Source organism: Octodon degus, unplaced genomic scaffold, assembly GCF_000260255.1.
Source record: "Octodon degus isolate 3935 unplaced genomic scaffold, OctDeg1.0 scaffold00378, whole genome shotgun sequence".
NCBI classification, from domain to species: domain Eukaryota; kingdom Metazoa; phylum Chordata; class Mammalia; order Rodentia; family Octodontidae; genus Octodon; species Octodon degus.
In genome coordinates, this window is record NW_004524954.1 from 737375 (window position 1) to 758990 (window position 21616).

The following is a 21616-nucleotide window of genomic DNA, read 5'->3' on the forward strand; positions in this document are numbered from 1 at the left end:
CTTAGTTTGATCCCAATTCAGAGGAAAAAATGAAAAAAAAAGAAACACATGTAACTAATAAAGAAATTCACAGGCTGAAAGACAATGGATGGAAAATAATAATACATGCCCCAGCACCTCAGAAAAAATCAGGGTAGCCATACTGTTCAGAGAAGCCTGAACTGCAAACCAGGAATGGAATGAAACACAAATGGCCACTGCATACTGGGTAGGGGAAAAATACAAGAGGAAGAGATAACAGTCTTAAAGTTGTATGCACCAAACATGGGAGCATGCCACTAAACACAGACAAATATTAGCAGACATAAAAAATCTAATGTTCAATACTGCAATATTAACAAGCGATGTTGACACCCCCTTATCCCAAAAACAGAGGTCAAGGAGACAAAAAATTAGCCAGAATTAGCAAAACTGAATCAGACCTTTGCACAAATGAAGTTAGTGGACATATGCAGAGTGTTCCATATCACCACATGTGAATACACATTCTTTTCAGCTGCACATGGGAAATTTTGTTAAACAGGCCACATACCAGTCTATAGGTCATGCATAAGTCTATGCAAGGAAAGAGAAATCATCCAATGCTTATTATCGGACCACAGTGCAAAGTAAGTGGAAATAACCACAGAAGAAACCACAAAAACTCATAAATACATGCAAATTACAAAAAGACCTTGTCAACAACCAAATAGTTACAAATGAAATTAAACAAGAAATTAATTAATATCTACAATTCAATGAAAATTCCAGAAAACTCAAAGGAATTTATGGGATGCAATGCAAGCAGTTCTTAGACAGAAATTTACATTGGCAAACTTACATAGTAGGAAAAAATGAAGACCTTAATGCTGTACCTGAGCAGTCTAGAAAAAGAAGAATAAACCAAACCCAAAGCACAAAGAAGGGGGAGGAAAATATGAAATTAAAGCAGAAATTAGTGCAATTGAGGCAAAGAATACTGAATTTAATACAAAGAATTACTGAATTAAAAAGCTGGTTCTTTGAAAGATTAAATACAATTGATAAGCCCTGAGCTAACCTCATCAGAATGAGGAAAGAAAAATTTCGAATACAAACAATAAGGAATGAAAAGGGTGAAATTACTTCAGACTGTGAAAATTCAGAAGATCATTTATAGCCAGTTTGAAAATGATTACTCTCACAGAATCAAAGTCATAGAATAAATAGACAGATTCCTAGGAAGGTGCAAAATAACAAAACAAAATGAAGAGGATACAAGAACTCTCAATAACCTAATAAAAGCCAATGAAATTCAAAATGTAATAAAAAAAATTACCAAAAAGAAAAGCTCAGGTGTTGATGGATTCACAGCTGAATTCTACAAGAAATTCACAGAAGATATAATCCAAATAATCCTAAAAATCTTCAATGAAATTGAAAAGCAACAAAATCTCCTAAAAGCTCTGAGGAGGCAAGTATTATACTATACCAAAACCCGTGAAAGACGCAACTAAATAAGAGAATTATAGGTCAATCTCTCTCCTGAATATAGATGAAAAATCCTCAATAAAATTCTAGCAAATAGAATATAGCAAATCATGAAGAATACAACACTACGAGGTAGAATTTATCCTGGGGATGCAGCAATGGTTTAACATATGTGAATCTATAAATATGATACACTAAATCAACCATACACTAAATCAACAGATCCAAATCCAACAACCAATGATCATCTCAACTGATGCAGCAAAGGCCTTTTATAAACTCCAACACTCATTCAGGATCAGAGCCAAAGAGCAAATTGGAATAGATGGCTTTTACCTCAATTTGATAAAAGCCATTTATGAGAATTCTATGGGAAATATATTCTAAAGGGGGAGAGACTGAAATCTTTTACTCTCAGATCATGTACTAGACAAGGATGACCTCTGTCACTACTCCTATTCAATATAATTCTGGAATCATTAGCAAGAGCCATCAGACAAGAGAGAGAAATAAAAAGAATAAGAATAGGTAAAGAAGAATTTAAACTATCATTATTTGCAGATAACATTTTACTCTACTTGAAAGACCCAAAAAACTCCACCAAGAAGCTACTAGAATTAATATACAGATTCAGAAGCACATCAGGATACAAAGTCAATACCAAAAAGTCCACAGCATTTCTCTATGCAGATAACAAACACACTGGGAGAGAAATTAGAGAAGAAATACCCATTATGATAGTACTGAGAAAAATTGAACTACTTAGGAAGTGCTCTATATAAAGAAGCAAAGGATCTAATTAGTTAAAAATCCAGTGCTCTGAAAGAAGAGATCACACAAGATTTCACAAAATGGAAAAGATATTCCTTGCTTCTGGATAGGAAGAAAGAACATTGTGAAGATGACCATGCTCCCAAAATTGATATACAGATTCAAAGCAATTCCTATCAAAATACCACCATCATACCTCACACACCTGAGAAATCATTCCTAAAATTTATATGGAAACAGAGAAGACCTACAATAGCATAGGCAGTCCTGGTCAAGAAAAACAAGACTGGCGGCACTACAATTCCTGACATGAAATTATACTACAAAAGTAATGTGATAAAATCAGCATGGTACTGGCAACAAAATAGATCCAAGGGGGCCGGGGAGATAGCTCAGTGGAACATGTGCTTCCCTGGCAAGTGCGAGGGCCTGAGTTCAATCACTGGTTCAAAAAAAGGAGTAAAAAATAGATTCAAGGATCAATGAAATAGATCAGAAAATTACAGTGATACAAGTACAGATACACTCAGCCACCTTATTTTTGACAAAGTGGCCAAAAATGTTTACTATAAGAAAGGTAGGTTCTTAAACAAATGTTCCTGGAAAAACTGGCTATTTCCAGAAGCTGAAATTTGATATGGGTCTATCATCATGCACTAAACTAAAGTCAAAATGGATTAAAGATCCAAAAATTAAAACAGAAACACTAAATCTCATAGAAGGAAAAGTAGGTGGAATTCTTCAGGACATAGGAGTAGGCAAAGAGTTCATGAATAAAAATCAAACTGCACAGGAAATACAAGAATGAATCAACAACTGGGATATGCTCTTACTGAGAATTTTTTGTACTTCAAAAGAAATCACCAACAGAGTAAAAGACAACCCACAAATTTGGAAAAACTCTTAACCAACATGCGCTCAGACAAAGATCTTACATTTAGAATTTATAGAGAAATAAAAAATATTAGGGACCAAAAATTTGAAGACCGAATCCAAAAATGGGCATCAGAGATGAATACACACTTTTCAGAAGAAGAAATGCAAGAAGCAAATAAATACATTTAAAAAAAGGCTCCACATCACTTGCCATTCGAGAAATGCAAATTAAAATAACATTGAGATACCATCTCATTACAGAAAGAATGATATCACATAGAAATAAACCAACAACAAATGTTGGAGAGGCTAAGGGATAAAAGGACACCTTCTTCACTGTTGGTGGGTATGTAGACTGGTGCAACCATTAAGGAAATCAGTGTGGAGACTCCTCAAAATCCAAGACTGAAAATCCCATACAATCCAGCTATCCCCCTTCTGAAAATTTTCCCAAAAGACTAAAAACATTATATCATATGTGCATCTATATTTCTAGCAGCACAATTTGTGATGGCCTACGCTTGGAAACAACTACAATGCTCATCACCTGAGGAATGGATGTAAGCGATGTAGTGTTTTTATACAAAGCAGTATTACTCAGGTATAAAGAAAAATCAACTCCAAGCCTTAATAGGTAAATGAATGCAACTTGATGTTATACTCATAAGTGATAGTTTCAAATCAAATCAATAGGACAGTTACAATAATTAACAGACTGCATACATTCTTCTTAGTGGTCAATTGCTGTACCAGTTGCGGACATGATATCCTATTTACAAACACCATTAGAAAAAATCATTCTATTCATTAAGAGAATGTAACTTTATATCAATCCTAACCACTTTGAATACACAGATACAAAATGGACATTCAACTGTATACCCTTTTTTTGTTAAGTTCCATTATTTGAACATTATAGGTGTGTAAACTCAGCAAAATATTCTAAAACAGTCCAGTAGCCCATAATAGTATTGTGTCTTCTGCTTAACTGGCAATGTCAGAAATTGTTGACCTGAGTTCCCCACAGCTCAACATAACATCATGTCTTTAATTCTTATATTTCATTTTTAAAATTTTCTTCTGGATGGTTAAGACCAAGGCAAAGCAAGACCTATGAAACAAGAGTTGTAGATTTTGGGTCTGAGAAGGTCAGTGCAATCCCCACAGGAATAATCCTGAGATCCTGTACCTCAGACTGTAGAATCTTTGTCAGTGTCAGCCATGTGGATGAGTCACGGCCATTGCTTGACCAATGTGCTCTCTGTGAAAGCCTGAGAGAAAGTTTTCTCTCCATGTGACTCTCCTTAGGCACACTCTACATCATTGATCACTTTCTTCTTTGGCCCCAAAATATCCTTGATCAGAAAATTTGGGACACTACTGAGTTACATGATGTTACAGTGCAAGTTCTCATATGTCCTGAATGTTAATTGACTTTAGAAGGCTAGGGAAAAAATGTTGGCTTTCCTTGCAGCCTGTACTTTCTCTCAAATTTTGGTGTGTAAACTTAGGTTGTTAACCACACAGAAGAGAAGCTTGTCGTTATTATCGAACAACTTAGGCTGTGAAGCTTAACCTCACTATCTGTCTGCATATCAAACATCTTAGGCATAATATGGAAAAGGTATTTTTCATCAAGCATTGAAATTTTGAACTTTAAGTCCCTACAGAATATGACAATAAAACATTTAAAAATTAGAATATATTTTAAAAATAGGCATAAGGAATTGTATACTTCTCATGTTTGCACATAAGTACAAAAATCTCACCATATACAACCTTGAAGCAGGACAGTCCCACAATATTCCTTTTCCTGCCTCTTGCTTTCACTCACCACCCCCTTCATCTTGAACAACCATCTACCTGAGAGACATCACAGCAGCAACTGGCATGTCACGACAAGCAGCCCATATTCAGTAAACCAGAATGACAGGAACTCCAAGCATGAAACTATTATTACAAATTACCATTGCAGTGCAGTAGCTTAGTTCACAGGTATCAGTATATATAGTTAGGGTGAGAATCTTTCCAATTAACTGCTAGTTTAAAAAATCTTCTAAAGATTCTCAGGATCATTGCCTTGCTCATCTTCTACATATAACTGTATGACTTGACATTTTCATGTTTCTTAGCTCTTCTCCTTTCCCTCTCTTGATTATTTAAGTCCTTGAGATCCTGCTTTCCTTTTACTTGTATTATATCTTTCTTTCCTTCTTTTTTTGTACTTATATTATATCTTTCTATTTGTATTTCTTCTTTGGATTTCTTATACTAGGGAAACTATACAATATTTACACATGTGTGTCTGGTTTACTTAACTTACGAGCATATGTTCAAGTGGCATCCAGTTTAATATAAAGGCTTTGAGTTTATCACTCTTAATACCTGAATAATACTCCATTGTGTAAAAATACCACATCTTTTTCAACCACTCGTCAGGTGATGGGCGTCTTGGTTGTTTCCAAGATTAGGCTATCACAAATTGTGCTGCTATAAACATAGGCACACATATATCCCTATGATATGGTGTTTTCAGATCCTTTGGGAAAATTCCCAGTAGAGGAATAGCTGGTTGAAATGGGATTTACAGTCCAAATTTTCTAAGGAGTCTCCATACTGATTTCCATAATGGTTGCACCAGTCTACACTCCCACCAGCAGTGGAGAAGGGTTCCTTTTTCCCCACAGCCTCCCAAACATTTGTTGGTGGGTGATTTCTTTATAAAAGCCATTCTTTCTGGGGTGAGATGATATCTCAATGCCATTTTGATTTGCATTTCACGAATGGCTAGTGATGTGGAGCATTTTTTAATATATTTATTCGCTTCTTTAATTCATTTCTCTGAGAAGTGTGTGTTCATCTCGAATGCCCATTTCTTGATTGGGTCTCTAAATTTTGGGGCCCTAGTGTTTTTTAGTTCTTTATAGATTCTAGAGAGTAGACCTTTGTCTGAGTACTTAGCTGTCATGATTTTTTCCCAATTTGTGGGTTGCCTTTTCATGTTGTTGGTAATTTCTTTTGACGTGAAAAAACTTCTCAGTAAGAGCAGGTCCCAGTTGTAAATTCTTTCAACTGTTTCCAGTGTGATTTAATTTCTCTCCATGAACTCTTTGCCATCCCTATTTCTTCAAGAGTTCCTCCCTCTGTCTGTTCTAGGAGATTTAGTGTCTCTGCTTTAATGTTTAGATCTTTAATCCTTTTTGACTTTAGTGCATGGTCCTAGACCTGGGTCATGTTTGAGTTTTTGGCATATAGAGAGCCTGTTTTTCCTGCACCATTTGTGAAAGAGGCTATCTTTCTTCCAGTGGGTATGTTTGGTCCCTTTGTCAAAGATGAGATGGCTGAGTGTGTTCACAGGGGATTCAGCATCTTCTCATCTATTTCATTGATCCTCAGGTCTATTTTGTTGCCAGTACAATGCTGATTTTTTCACAGTAGCCTTGTAGTATAATTTCAAGTCAGGAAATGTAATGCCTCCTGCCTTGTCTTTATTACCCAGAATTGGCTTTGCTATTCTGGGTCTTTTCTGGTTCCAGATAAATTTTAGGAATGATTTCTCTAGGTCAGTGAGGTATGTCTGTCGTAGTCTGATAGGGATTGCATTAAATTTGTAAAGCAATTATGGAGTATGGCTATCTTCACATTGTTCTTTCTTCCTGTCCAGGAGCATGGAATATCTTTCCATTTTCTGGAATCCTCTACAATTTCTTTTTTCAGAGTACTGCAATTTTACTTGAAAAGATCTTTGAGTTCTTTGGTTAGATGAATTCCAAGGTATTTCATTTTACTCAGTGCTATTGTAAAAGGTATTGTTTCTGTAATTTCCCTCTCAGTGTGTTTGTTGTCTGTGTAGAGGAATGCTATTGACTTTTGGGTATTGACTTTATAACCTGCTATGCCACTGAATTTCTGTATTAATGCTATTATCTTCTTGGTGGAGTTTTTTGGGTATTCCAAGTAAAGTATCATGCCATCTTCAAATAAAGATAATTTAACTTCTTCTTTGCCTATTCTTCTTCCTTATATTTCTTTGTATTGTCTAATGGCTGTAGCTAATGATTCCAGAACTATATTGAATAGGAGTGGTGATAGAGGACATCCTTGCCTTTTACAAGATCTAAAAGTAAAAGATTTCAGTTTTCCCCCAATTAGGATTATGTTAGCTGTTGGGTTTTCATAAATAGCTTTTAACAGATTGAAGTAGAATCCATCTATTCCAATTTTGTGCAGTACTTTGAACATGAATGAGTGTTGGACTTTGTCAAATGTCTTTTCTGAATCAATGGAGATGATCATGTGGTTTTTAGATTTGGCCTATTGGTATATTGTATTACATTGATAGATTTTCGAATATTGAACCATCCTTGCATCCCTGCGATGAATCCTACCTGCTCATAGTGTATGATCTTCTTGATGATTTGTTGTATTCTATTTGCTAGTATTTTATTGAGGTTTTTGGCATCTATGTTCATGAGGGAGATTGGCCTTTCAGTCTCTTTCTTAGTTGCATCTTTCCCTGTTTTTAGTGTCAGTATAACATTTGCCTCCAGGAATGATTTTGGGAGGATTGCTTTCTTTTCAATTTCATGGAAGAGTTTGAGGAATATAAGGACTACACGTTCTGTAAGTATCCTGTAGAATTCATCTGTGAATCAATCCATTTCTTGACTTTTCTTTGCCAGTAGGTTTTTAATTACATCTCTTATTTCACTGGCTGTTATTGACCTTTGAGAGTGGTTATATTTTGTTAATTTAGTTGTGTTAATTTGTACCTTTTAGGAATCTGTCCAATTCTTCTGTGTCTTGTATTTGTTGAAAGTACAGATTCTCAAGGTAGCTATTGATAATCTTCTGAATTTTCACTTAGTCTGTGGTAATTACACCCCTTTCATTCCTTGTTGCTTGTATTTGAAATTTTTCTTTCCTCTGTTTGATGAGGTTAGCTAGGGGCTTATCGATTTTATTTAATATTTCAAAGAACCAGCATTTGGCTTTTTTAATTCTTTGAATTGTTTTCTTCATCTCATTTGAATTAATTTCTGCTCAAATCTTTATGATTTCCTCCCATCTTTGGGCTCTGGGTTTGGTTTGCTTTTCCTTTTCTAGTAGTTGAAGCTTTAGGGTATTTATTTGTTCACGTTCTGTTTTCCTTATGTGTGAGTTCACAGCTATGAATTTTTCTCTGAGAACTGCTTTCATCATATCCCATAAATTCCGATAATTTGTGGTTGAATTTTCATTGAGTTGCGGATATTTTTGAATTTCTTTTTTAATTTCATCTGTGACCTATTGGTTGCTGAGTAGGTTGTCATTTATTTTCCATGTATTCAATATTTTTTTTTCTGTTTTTTTGTCATTTATTTCCAGTTTAATTGCACTGCCATCAGATAATGTGCATGGAATAGTTTGTGTTTTCTTTCACACACTTAAGCATGACCTATGGACCAGTATGTGGTCTCTTTTAGAAAATGACCCATGTGCATCTGAGAAAAATGTGTATTCAGCTGTGTTTAGGTGGAACACTATGTTTATGTCCACCAAGCCCATTTGTTTCAAGCTCTGGTTCAGTTCTGTTATTTCTTTGCTAAGTTATTGTCTGCTTGACCTATCTTTTGGATATAAGGGGGTGATAAGGTCTCCTGTTATTATAGTGGTATTGGATGTTAGATTTTTCATGTGTGTTAAGATTTGCTTTATATAGTTGGGTGCTCCCGTGTTTGGTGCATACATATTTATGAGTGTTATCTCTTCCTCTTGAATTTTTCCCCTAGCCGGTATATAGTGACCTTCTTTATTTCACTTGATCATTGTTGGTTTGAAGTTAAGAATGTCTGAGAATAGGATTGCTACCCCTGATTTTTTCTGAGGTGCTGGATTATGTAGTATTTTTTTCCATCCTTTGCTTTTCAGCCTATGAATGTTTTTATGAGTTATATGTGTTTCTTGTATACAGCATATTGTTGGATTTTGTTTCCTAATCCACTGTGCCAGTCTATTTCTCTTAATTGGTGAATTGAGTCCATTTAAATTGATGGTCAGAGGTCAGATGTACTGAATTACAATTGCCATGTTATTTTCCTGTTGTTGTTTACTCCTTTTTCTCTTGTGTTTAATTGCTTGTCCTATTTAGTTGATTGCTTTGGATCTCTTTCATGGAGTTCTAATCATTTTGGTCCCTCTCTAGAATATCTGTCAGTAGCCTGTGTAAGTTTGCTTTGTCATCACAAAATTTTTTAGCTGTTCTTTCTCATGAAAGTATTTAACTTCTCCATCAAACTTGAAAGAGAGTTTTGCAGTGTAAAGTATTATGGGGTGGAATTTGTTTTCATACAGGACTTGAAGTATTCTGCTCCATGCTCTTCTTGCCTTCATGTTTTGTGAAGAGAAGTCGGTCATAATTCTGATGGGTTTTCCTTTGAATGTGATCTGCTTCTTTTCTCTAATGGCTTTCAATATATTATTCTTGGTCTGAATTTCTGGGATCTTGACTATTATATGTCTTGATGTGCTTTTCATTGTGTTACAGTTACTTGACATTCTGTATGCTTCGGTTACCTGTGTCAGATTGTTTCCTCATATTTGGGACGTTTTCTGCTATTCCTTCTGCCCATATTTTTTAATGTCATTTTTATTAACTCTTTCTTTCTTATTGATTCCTATTAGTCTCACATTGTTCATCTTTGCATCATCTTGCTTTTGATGGGTTATTCTTTCCTGCATCCTTGTTGCTTTTAAGAGATCCTTTGTTACCTTTTAGCTAGCCACACCAGCATCTTCAAGATCTGAAACTCTGTCTTCACTTTCACTTAAACGGGTTTGCAATCTTATGATTGAGGTTTTAATTTCCTCTATATCTCTTTGACTCTGCTTCATGCGATCTATTTTTTGCTGTATTCCTTATTGAAGGAATTCATTATTTTTCTAGTCTCCTCTATTTTTTAATCAATATCTTATTTAGAAGGAGTTCTAAATTGTTTTGCTGCAGTGTTTTTTTCAGATTGGGTTTCCTCCGTATGTTTCTGTAGTTGCTTCTTTACTTCAGATGCTATGAGTTCTGAGAATTCTTTTTTATTTCAGAAAAGAATTGCACTCTGAGTTCCTCTATATCTTTCTGCTTTTTTTTATTATGGACGCTCTTAATTCATGCATTTAAGCCGCGCTAGTGTCCTCTGCACTTGTTCTGGTTGGTCCTTGTGTTTCCTCTCTATGTTTCTGCATTTGATTCTTTACTGCAAATGTTATTATTTCAGGGATTTTTTGTTTTAATTTCCAATCTGAGTTCCTCTATACCTTTCTGCACCTGTTTCTTAATTTCAGAAGCCATTGATTCATTGCTTTCAGCTGTGTGATTCCCAATCTGTTCTGTGTTATTGTCCTCTGCACTTGTTATCGGTGGGCTTGGGTTCTGAGGTTGCATTTTTTTCCTTCTCGTCATTTTGTGTAGCACTGTCTTCTAACATTTGTTGTAAATCTTCTTTGTAGTTATAACCTTAGCACATACTGAAGTTCAGGTGCATATCTACAATGTTTGCATTCATCCAGCTGTGCCTGGCTTGGGTGTGGCTGCTGTGCTTTGCTCTTTCCTGCTGCTGCCCTTGAGGGTGAACCTGTTGTGCCCTTCTGCCAAGATTTTCTACTCCTGGAGTAGCTGGGTGGTTCTATCCTCTTCACTCTCTGCAGGGACTGCAGCTGCAGTGTTACACCCCAGGCATGTATTCCAGGCTTGAGCTGAGCCTGGAGGGGACAAACTGGAGTAGGAGGGAGTTGTAGCTCTCCCACACACTGGGTCCGGACTAGGACTGGGTCTGGTTGTTTCTCGAAGGTGGCAGATGTTCCTACTCGGCGGGCAGTTGGGGGAGGTGCTTTGGAGTGGTGGGTATCGTCCCAAGGGGGTGGAAGAGGGTCTCACCCATGCTGGGCCTGTGCTGGGACCAGTAGTCAGTCCAGCAGGCACAGGGTAGCTGCAAGCTCTCCCACACCCTCACCGGGTCTGGGCTAGGACTGGTTGTGGGTTCCCGGAAAGTGGCAGAAATTTCTACTCTTTGAGAGGGGTCGGGGAGATACTGCAGAGTGGTGACTGGAGTCCGAAAGGGGTGGAATAAGGTCTCACCCACGCTGTGAGTGGGCTGGTACCAGTGGTAGGTCCCGCCCGTGCAGGGTAGCAGGAAACTCTCCCACACACTCACAGGACCTGGGCTAGGACTGGGTCTGGGGGTACCCTGAATGCGGCAGAAATTCTACTCTTTGGGTGGGGTGGGGGAGGTGCTGCGGATTCTAGATATCATATTTTCTCCCTAGTGTAAGAACTGAAAAGAAGAAATAAAAGTTTAAAAGTGTAACATAGCTAAATGGAAAGCGAGAACTTAAGGATTAAACAACAAAGAGAAAGAAAGGAAAAGAGTCAGTAAATATGTTAGTTGCAAAACCATACATTTATATAAACAAGCTGTTTAAGGTATTGGTCCTAAAATTTCCATCAGGTTATTGATAATTGCAGCTAAAGGGTACAGTTCTCACCCTGACTAACTGTATATGCTGATATCTGTGAACTAAGCAATGACATTGTTGACAGTAATGTGTAATACTAAAATGATGCTTAAAATAGCTGTCATTTTGTTCTAAATGTATATTCCTTCTAATGTCATATCAATTATTGCTATAGTAAAAATAGTGCTATTCTGTGTTTAAAAATATGTGTAAAAACAAGGCCTGGGAGATAGCTCAGTAGAATAAGTGTTTGCCTGGAAAGCTCAAGGTCCTGAGTTTGATCCCTAGTACTCAAAAGAAAAAAAAACGAAAAAAGAAAACGTGAAAAAAATAAAGGTAATAAACTTAAATGAGATACAAGGAAAACAAAATGTAGCAGGATTGTACTGATGCAATGTCGCATATGGTTTGACTTCTAAATTTCTGTGTGAAAAATATGTAATTGTTTTAAAACATTTCATATGGGTTTCAAGTTTAGAATATCCATGGTTGTTGGAAAATTGCAGTTCCATTTTATGTCTACGGTATGTAATATTCAGACGGATAGCGATGTTAATCTTAACTGCTTTTGTTACAGGGTAATAGTATCATTAAGCTTGTCTTCTGGACGTTTAAGAACTAAAGTTTGCAGGCCAAAATTTAGAGAAATAGAAGGGCTAAAAATATAGCTAATATTTTGTCTCTAGCCCTTCAAGGTCAGTGAAGACTCAGGGTATAAGAGTACCTCTGCTGTGACATCTTGTAACTAAGTGTTGTCCCAAATTTTCTGAACAATTAGATTATAGGCCCACAGAGGAAAGTGGTCAATGATGTATAGTGTGCCTAAGGAGAGTCACATGGAGAGAAAACATTTTCTCAGGCTTTCACAGAGAATAAATTGGATATGCAATGGCCATGCCTCATCCAGATGGCTGACACTGACAAAAGATTCACAAGGTGCTATCCATGGTTCCAGGATATATCCTGAAGGGATTTGACTGACCTTATCAGATAGCAAAAGTTGCATTTTTAGTTGTATAGGTGTTGCTTTAACTTGGTTTTAACCATCCAGCAGAAAAGTATAACTACTAGGTATGAAAAGTAAATCCATATTAATATGCTGAGCTGTAAAAGGCTCAAGTCAACAACTTCGGAAAATTGACAGTTTTGCTGATAACTCAATACTATCATGGACGATTGGACTATATTGGGTTGTTTTGCTGAATTTAGTATCTTAAGTCTTTGAACTGCCACCAAATATGAAAAAGTCCTTTAAAGATGTCTCCAAATACAGTTTGTCTAACAACAATGGAACACCCATCACTGACAAAAAAAAAGGGTGGGGGATATAAATAGTGGACCATATTCTAGTGAAAAAATATTTATATACATGATTGTTAGGATAGATATACAACTACTTTCTCTTAGTTCAATGAGAAGACAGGTTTGTACTAATATTATTTAGACAAGATATCACATCTGAATCTTGTCTTCGGAATATTGACTATGAAGACAACAATATGCAATGTATTAATCACTGTAACTGTTCTACCAACCTGTTTTGAAACTGTTTATTTGCTATTTTATATTTTTCTCTCATTAAAATTAATAAAAATAAGAAGCAAAAGGAAAGAATTAAGCTTGATCTAAAGAAAGAGCTAGTGTTAATTGTTTGGTCAATTTAGCATAACTATATCTTATAATGTGCACAACAAATTTGATGATGACAATGTGTAACATAACAGTTATTGTTAATTTTCTATTCTTATTTTGATATTCTGTACCGTTTTTATTGTTTTATGCTGTTTTGTTTCTGTCTTTGTTCTTGTTTCTTTTTTCTATTTAAAATAAAGAGACAAAGTGTCATGCGTGGGCTTCTCGCATTGCAACTCCTGCGCTTGCACAGTTCACTGCAGAAATAATGGCTCGCCACGCTGGCAACATAAACTTGTATTGAGACCACAAAGTTTTAGGGATCAGGACTCTGGCAGTTGGCGGACCATTGGAGTCTCCTTTTACACAGGTTACAACCCTGGTCAACACCAACAGCAAGCGACCCTCTAATGAGAAGTGAAGTCATTCCAAGAAGGCTCATGTTTTGGCTGCATCTGTTAAACAAACACCTGAGAATCTTTTGGAGAAGTGGGATAAAATTGCAAAGGAGAGTCAGTTTCTGAAACAGGAGATTATGGCTGCTTTAGAAGACGTTCAAAAACAAGATTTGTTGAAGAGTGCTGCAGAATTTGCAGATGATCTTTGCTCATCTGTGAAGCGAGGCGACATGGTTCGGGCAGCTCGTGCTTTACTCTCTGCTGTTACCTGGCTGCTGATTTTGGCTAACATGGCAGATGCCTACAAATTATTTGTTCAACTGAAATTGTGGAAGATAGTATAATGAAGCTAAGGAATTTTGGCAATGAACCAGACTTGGGAATATAGTATAAAATCCTGAAACCTGAAGTGGAGAAGCTGAACATTATGGCAGCCAAGAGACAACAGAAATTGAAAGATGTGGGCCATTGTGATCAGATAGCTGCAGCCAGAGGAATCCTGCAGAAAGATGTACTGATCCTCTATACTGCATCTCAGGCATTCTTACAGCACCCTGATGTTGCATCCTATAAGGCTAACTGGGACCTGATATACAAGCAGCTGCAGCAGGCAGTCATGGGCATTTCCAATGCTGCCTAAGCTACCACGTCAGATGATACTTCCCAGTTCCAGGGTGGAGGAGAAGGAGAACTGGCATATACTCTCAATAATTTTGATAAACAAATCATTGTGGACCCTCTGAGCTTCAGTGAAGAGTGCATTAGACCTTCCCTGGAGGAGCACCTAGAAAGGATCATTAGTAGTGCTGTACTCACGGCTGATTTATACTGCACATGTGATGGCCAGTGTGAGTGAATTGTGGCAGAGTGTAATGCTGTCCACCAAGCTCTGCAGGATGTACTCTTAGAGTATATGGTCAATGCTAGACATAAAGAATGAAGTGATACATTGAATTCTGCAATAGATAAAATGACAAAGAAGACTAGGGATTCACATAGACAGCTCCTCAAAGATGTCATGGACCACGTTTCAGATTCTTTCCTGGAAACCAGTGTTCCACTTTTATTATTGATTGAAGCTGTAAAAAAATGTAAATGAGAAAGAAGTTAAGGAATATGCCCAAGTTTTTTGTGAACATGCCAAGAAACTGATTGAAGTTGCCAACTTGACCTGTTCTATTTCAAACAATGAAGAAGGTGTAAAGCCTGTTCAATTATCTGCAAGCCAGTTAGAAGCCCTCTATCCTCAGATTATTAATGCTGCATTGGATTTAGCAGACAAACATCAGAGTAAATTGGCTCAAGAGAATATGGATCTTTTTAAAGAACAGTGGGAAAAGCAAGTGCGTGTTCTCACAGATGCTGCTGGTGATATTACCTCCATTGATGACTTCTTGGCTGTCTCAGAGAATTATATTCAGGAAGGTGTGAGCAAATGTGTTATTGCTTTTCAAGAGAAAGATGTGGATGGGATAGATCACACAGCTGGTGCAATTTGAGGCCAGGAAGCCTGAGTCATTCACATAGTGACATCAGAGATGGACAAGTGTGAGCCAGGGGTCTACATAGAGGAAAGTTCTGGAGGCCACCAAGCTGTTTTTCAACACAGTCATGCCCCACTTCATTGAACAAGTGGAAGAAGCCTTTGAAGCCCTCAGCTCAGATCCTGCGCAGCCCATGCATGAGAATGAGTTTATTGATGCCTCCCACATTGTGTATGATAGCATCCAGGACATCAGGAAAGCAGTGCTGATTATAAGAACTGCTGAGGAACTGGATGAGTCTGACTTTGAAATAGACTTTGATGTCAGAAGTAGGACAAGCATTCAGGTGGAAGGTGTTCAGCTCATAGCTTGCCAGAGTGCATGGGAAATCATGGCTCAGCTTCCCCTAGAGCAAAAAGCAAAGATTGTGGAACAGGTGGCCAGCTTCCAGTAAGAAAAGAGCAAGCTGGATACTGAAGTGTCCAAATAGGATGACAGTGGCAGTGACATCATTGCGCTGGCCAAGCAGATGTGCATTGATTATGAATGAAATGACAGACTTCACCGGGGGTAAAGGGCCAGTCAAAAATACATCAGATGTGATCAGCACTGCCAAGAAAATTGCTGAGGCAGGAACAAGGGTGGATAAGATTGGCCAAACCATTGCAGACCACTGCCAGGACATGGCCTGCAAGCAGGACCTGCTGGCGTATCTGGAGCACACAGCCCTCTACTTCCACCAGCTCAGTGTCTGCAGAAAGGTCAAAGCTGAGGTGAATAACCTTGGTAGAGAGCTCATGGTTTCTAGGGTAGACAGCACCATGTCCCTGATTCAGGCAGCCAAGAGTTTGATGAATTCTGTGGTACAGACAGTGAAGGCATCCTATGTAGTCTCCACCAAATACCAAAAGTTTCAAGGTATGGCTTCCCTCAACTTTCCTGCTGTGTCATGGAAGATGAAGGCACCTAAGAAACCATTGGTGAAGACAGAGAAGCAGAATGAGACACAGACCAAGATCAAGTGGGCATCACAGAAGAAGCATGTGAACCCTGTGCAGGCACTCAGTAAGTTCAATGCCTTGGAGAGTACTTGAGTCCAGGCTCAGCAGCTGCCTTCCCTGAGTACCTCAAGATCAATTAGCTTTCTGCACCTAATGCATTTGCTATGTAGGAAACATCACTAATGCTAGCCCCAACAGATAAAGCAGTAGACCTGAAGCCAGCCTGCTAATAAATTGTGCAAGGACATTGCATAATTTTAAGTTGGTCACAAAATGCCTTTAGAATTTAGAAATATGTTTCTATCTATATTTTTTAAACTTAAAAGTTCCACAACCAAAGAGAATCCCACATTCACTAGTCAGTAGCACTCTGGAGGCTGCTGGCCTGCATGCTCAGTGGGTAGCTCAGCAGTGAGGGTCCCACGAGCCCAGTGGTGGCATGCAGTGCTGACTGGGACACCTTAGGAGACAGTCTTTGGGAAAAGAATGTTCTAAAGAGGTAGTCCTTCAAAGGGATAAACTATGTGCAACAGTAACATAATGTATCTTGAAGAAAACTGATTACTCTTTTTGAAATGAAATCAGAGTTATGATGATTTCTTAATTTGCAAAAAGCTGATAAAGTAAAAGAAGGTACAAATACAAAATCTTTGTCTGACAGTGAATCTGATTACAGTAAGAAAAAAAGAGATGCTGCTGACAAACCTAGAGGTTTTTCTAGAGATCTTGATCCTGAAAGAATAATTGGTGCCACAGATAGTAGTGGAGAATTGATGTTTCTCATTAAATGGAAAGATTCAGATGAGGCTGACTTGGGGCTGGCAAAAGAGGCAAATATGAAATGTCTTCAAATCATAATTGCTTTTTATAAAATATGGGTCTTAGTCTTGATTCACTAGTGTGGAGAAAAGCATTCTAATGAAAATCAAGTTTAATATTTCAGTTTTGAATGTAGCATTTCAGGGAGTTGTTGGGTTCTGTTTGTTTTGCACCTATAGCACTGGTTACTTTGAAGAAATATATAACACCTTTATAGTTGCTTCCTTTATCAAAAGGGAGCATTTGGTAGCCTGATACATTTCTTCTGCTGCTCTAAATGTTGTAGAGAATTATCTATAGTCCAAATCAGAACTCATATTTTAGCTCATATGCTTATGGATGATTCTGAGGTTTTGTTTGTGTGTGTACAAATAAAATTCTTATGTAAGTAGTTTTCATTTTGTTCTTAAACCTTCACCAAAAGAAAAATCATGGGTGATAACTTCATGTTTGAGACACCATCATTCTGAGCAGCCTAAGAAATCAGTTCCAGTTAAAGAAAGTTTTCCTGAAGCCATAACCTTTTGCATTAAATAGATGGTTTTGCGGTTAATTACATATTTTAAAGTAGATATTCTCCAACAATCATGGATATCCTAAAATTTAAATCCCTATAAAATGTTAAACAACAATTATACATTTTTACACAGAAATTTAGGAATCAAATCAGTACAATTCTGCTACATTTTGTTTTGCTTGTCCCTTATATACTTTTATTACATTTTTTTTACAGACATTTACTTTAAAGAGAGTATAACAATAATTGATATAATGTTAGAAGCAGTATGCATTTAGAAGACCAAGATGACAGGTATTTCAAGCATGGTTTTAGTATTGCACATAGCTATCCACAATGTAGTTGCTTAGTTCACAGATATCAGCATACAGACTTAGGTTCAGAATTATACCCATTAATTGTTATTTTCAAAAATGTGATGGAAATTTTTAGGACTATTGCTTTAACCATCTTGTTCATATAAAAGTATGGTTTTACCCCTACCAAGATTTCTGGCTTTTCTCCTTTCTCTCTCTTTGTTGTTTCCTTCTTAAGTTATGTCTTTCCATTTAACTGTGCTATACCTTTCAATATTTATTTCTTCTCTTGAGTTCTTACACTAGGTGTATACAAGATATTTGGGATAGACATACATCTACTTTCTTTTAGTTCAAAGAGAATAAAGATTTGTACTAATATTGTTTAGATAAGATATCATGTCTGCATCTCATTCTCCGAATAACTACTGTGAAGATAACAATATGTAGTGTATTAGTTTTTATAACTGTCCTACTAACCTGTTTTGAAACTGTTTTGTTGCTATTTTATCTTTTTTATTATTAAAATTAATAATAAATAAATACAATCTTTTGAAAAAAATAAATTAAATAAAGTTGATATTTTCAAAGCAGCCACATCAGAATCTATATCTGTCTTTAGTCACAAAAATGAAATTTACTTCCAAAATTCTGCCCCAAAAGAATCTTATCTAGCTGGGCATGGTGGTACATGCCTACAGTCCTAGAACTTTGGAGGCTGAAGCAGGAGGATCTTGGGAGTTCAAGACAAGCCTGGGCTACAAAGTGAGTGCAAGATCAGCTTAAAGTGCACTAAGAGACCTTATCTCAAAAAAAAAAAAAAAAAAAGAAAAGAAAAGAAAAAGAAAAAAAATCCTTATCTCTACCAAGAACTTCCTTACCTGAATAAGGTAGCAGGTCAAAACTTGGTTTGTTTGAATTTTCTAAGGAAGATTTAACAAGGGAACATTAAAAATTCCTCAATACTCACTACTTAACAGGAAGTTGAAATCTGCACTCTAAAGTCAGGATTCATATATGTTTTAAGACTTGGATCCTGGAAACCTCCTGAGTGGCTGGAAGTGTTCACAATTTAGGACCTAGAATAAATTACCAGAGAAGTTTGTAATCTAAACTATTGACCTGCATATTTTTTCTTGACCCCAACTTGTTCCTTACATATGGGCTCAATCTTTTTAGTATTCAGGTTACTGTTTTCAGAAGAAATCAGGAAAACAACTTTGTAAAAGTAAAAATATTATCCTAATATAATTTTTTTACTTTATTGTAAACAATGGTAAGCAGTGGTCAATGAATAATTTTATATTCCTTGACAAAGGTAACCCAGGAGTTGGAAAATATGATTGGAAGCATGGACTGATAAAAGAGCCAATGTGAGGACAAAGGGTTAGCTGTAGAAGATAGTGCTGTGAGCTTGTCTTCTGGATAGTTAACAACCTAAGTTTGCAGATCAAAATTAGAGAAAAAGGAGGGCTACAAGGAAAGCCAACATTTTGGCCCTAGTCTTCTAAGGTCAATTAAGACTCAGGACATATGAGAACTTGTACTGTAACGTCATGTACCTCGGTAGTGTCCCAAATTTCCTGATCAAGAAGATTATGAGGCCAAAGAGGAAAGTGATCAATGACGTAGAGTGTGCCTAAGGAGAGTCACATGGGGAGAAGACACTCTCTTAGGCTTTCACAGAGAGCACATTGGCCAAGCAATGGCTGTGACTCATCCACATGGCTGACACTCACAAAGGTTCTACAATCTGAGGTACAGGATCTCAGGATAAATCCTGAGGGCATTTCACTGACCTTCTCAGACCAAAAAGCTACAACTCTTGTTGCATAGGTCCTGCTTTACCTTGGTCTTAACCATCCAGTAGAAAAGTATGAAGACGAAATATAAGAAATAAAGCCATGCTGTTAAGTTGAGCTGTGGGGGACTCAGGTCAATAATTTCTGACATTGCCAGTTAAACAGAAGACTCAATGCTATTATGGGCTCCTGGACTCTTTTAGAATATTTTGCTGAGTTTACACACCTATAATATTCAATAACGGAATTTAGAAAAAATGGGGTATACCTATGAATGTCCATTTTGTATATGTGTATTCAAAGTGGTTGGGATAGATATATAGTTGCATTCTCTTAATGAATAGAATGATTTGTTCTAATGGTGTTTGTAAATAGGATCACAAGTCCGCATCTTGTACAGCAATTAACCACTAAGAAGAATATATGCAGTGTATTATTTGTTGAAACTGTACTTCCGATTTGATTTGAAACTGTCTCATTGCTATCTGTCTATCAATAAAACTTTGGAAAAAAATAAAAAAAAAAGAAATGTGGTAATAAGAAAAAGGTAAATGTAACATATAAATACATATTAATGAACAGACTATGGTAAATGATTTCCTTAAAACTTATATGCCACATTCTTTGTAATAAATTGTCACATTATATTACTTTACAAAACCACACATTCATCATATGTTTGCCTAGAAGTTTGAAGTCTTTCTCTGGTAACTTAGCTTACTCATCCTTGGCCTACTACAGTTAGACATTACAGAGTTTTCATCTCTCCTGCTGGAACATCACCTTCTTTTCTGGGACATCACCTAATTTGTACAGGTTTTATTTTCCTCTTTAATAACATATTTCTACTTTATTTTTCCCTTTGAGAGCATAAGAAATGTCAGTCTTAAATCTTGTAACCATATTACGAATTCTTTTACCAAGCTAATCAATAAATTACAAGTTGTTTGAAAAAAAAGGAAGATAGTGCTGTGGTCAACAATTAGTTATTGAGAGATACTTTAAAAATGAAAAAAGGCAAATGAATCTGGTAGCCGAGAGTTGTCTCAAAGAAGACTATTATAAGGATAATGTGAATAAATGAAAAATCTGAAGAGAGCAAGAAAGGCATAAAAAACCTATACACAGAAGTAGTAGCAAAAGACTTTCTAGACAGGGAAAATGATTTTAACATGCAGGTAAGTCAGATATGTAGAACTAAAAATAACTGTAAAAACACAAACCCATGTTAATATAATTAAAATATCAGATACTTAACATAAAATAGAATTTTAAAAACTGCTAGAGAAAAGCAACAAATCAATTATAAATAAAAACCCATCAGTATTATAACAGACTTCTCAACAAAACACAAAAAGGCACAAGAAAACTTGGAATGAATTGTGTTAAGCTCTAAAAAATATTCACAGAAAACAACTTCAGAACCTGATTGATATATCCTGCAAACTTATCTTTCATAATTTCTGGAGAAATAAGATATTTCCATGATAAAATGCACCTACATAATTTCATCACCTTTAAACCAATACTCCCCTCAAATTCGCAAGGACATCCTAAAAAGAGCCAAAGGAGCTAACAATAGCAAAATGTTCATTAGAATGAATATCTCAGATGTAGCAATTAAGTAAAATGAAAGCAAAACAAAAACAAACAAATAATAAATAACAGAAATTAGTCAATACATTCAATCATAACTGTCAATGTGAAAAGCCTCACTTTTCCAATGAAAAGACATTGATTAGCAGAATGTATCAAGAAACAAAATCCAGAGCCAGGTGTGGTGGAGCATGCCTGTAATCCCAGCACTCAGAAGGTTGAGGCAGGAGGATCATTGCGAGTTCTTGAACAGGCTAGGCTACAAAGTGAGCTCAACGCCAGCCTAAACTGTATATTGATACCCTCACAAAAATACCGTCAAATAAAAGAAAAAAGTAAGTAAAAAAACAAACAAAAAGAGACAAAATCCAACAATATGTAATATATAAGAAGCACATTTAACAGAAAAATAAATTTAAAAACCAAAAATCAAAGAATTGCAAACAACATTTCATGAAATAAAATACTGAAAACCGGAGTAGCCATGC

The 21616-nt window shown here is 36.4% G+C and overlaps 1 pseudogene; it reads left to right on the forward strand.

Annotated features, from left to right (window-relative positions):
• The first annotated feature begins 13735 nt into the window (after positions 1-13735).
• LOC101573608 lies at positions 13736-16195 on the forward strand (annotated as a pseudogene).
• Positions 16196-21616: the final 5421 nt, after the last annotated feature.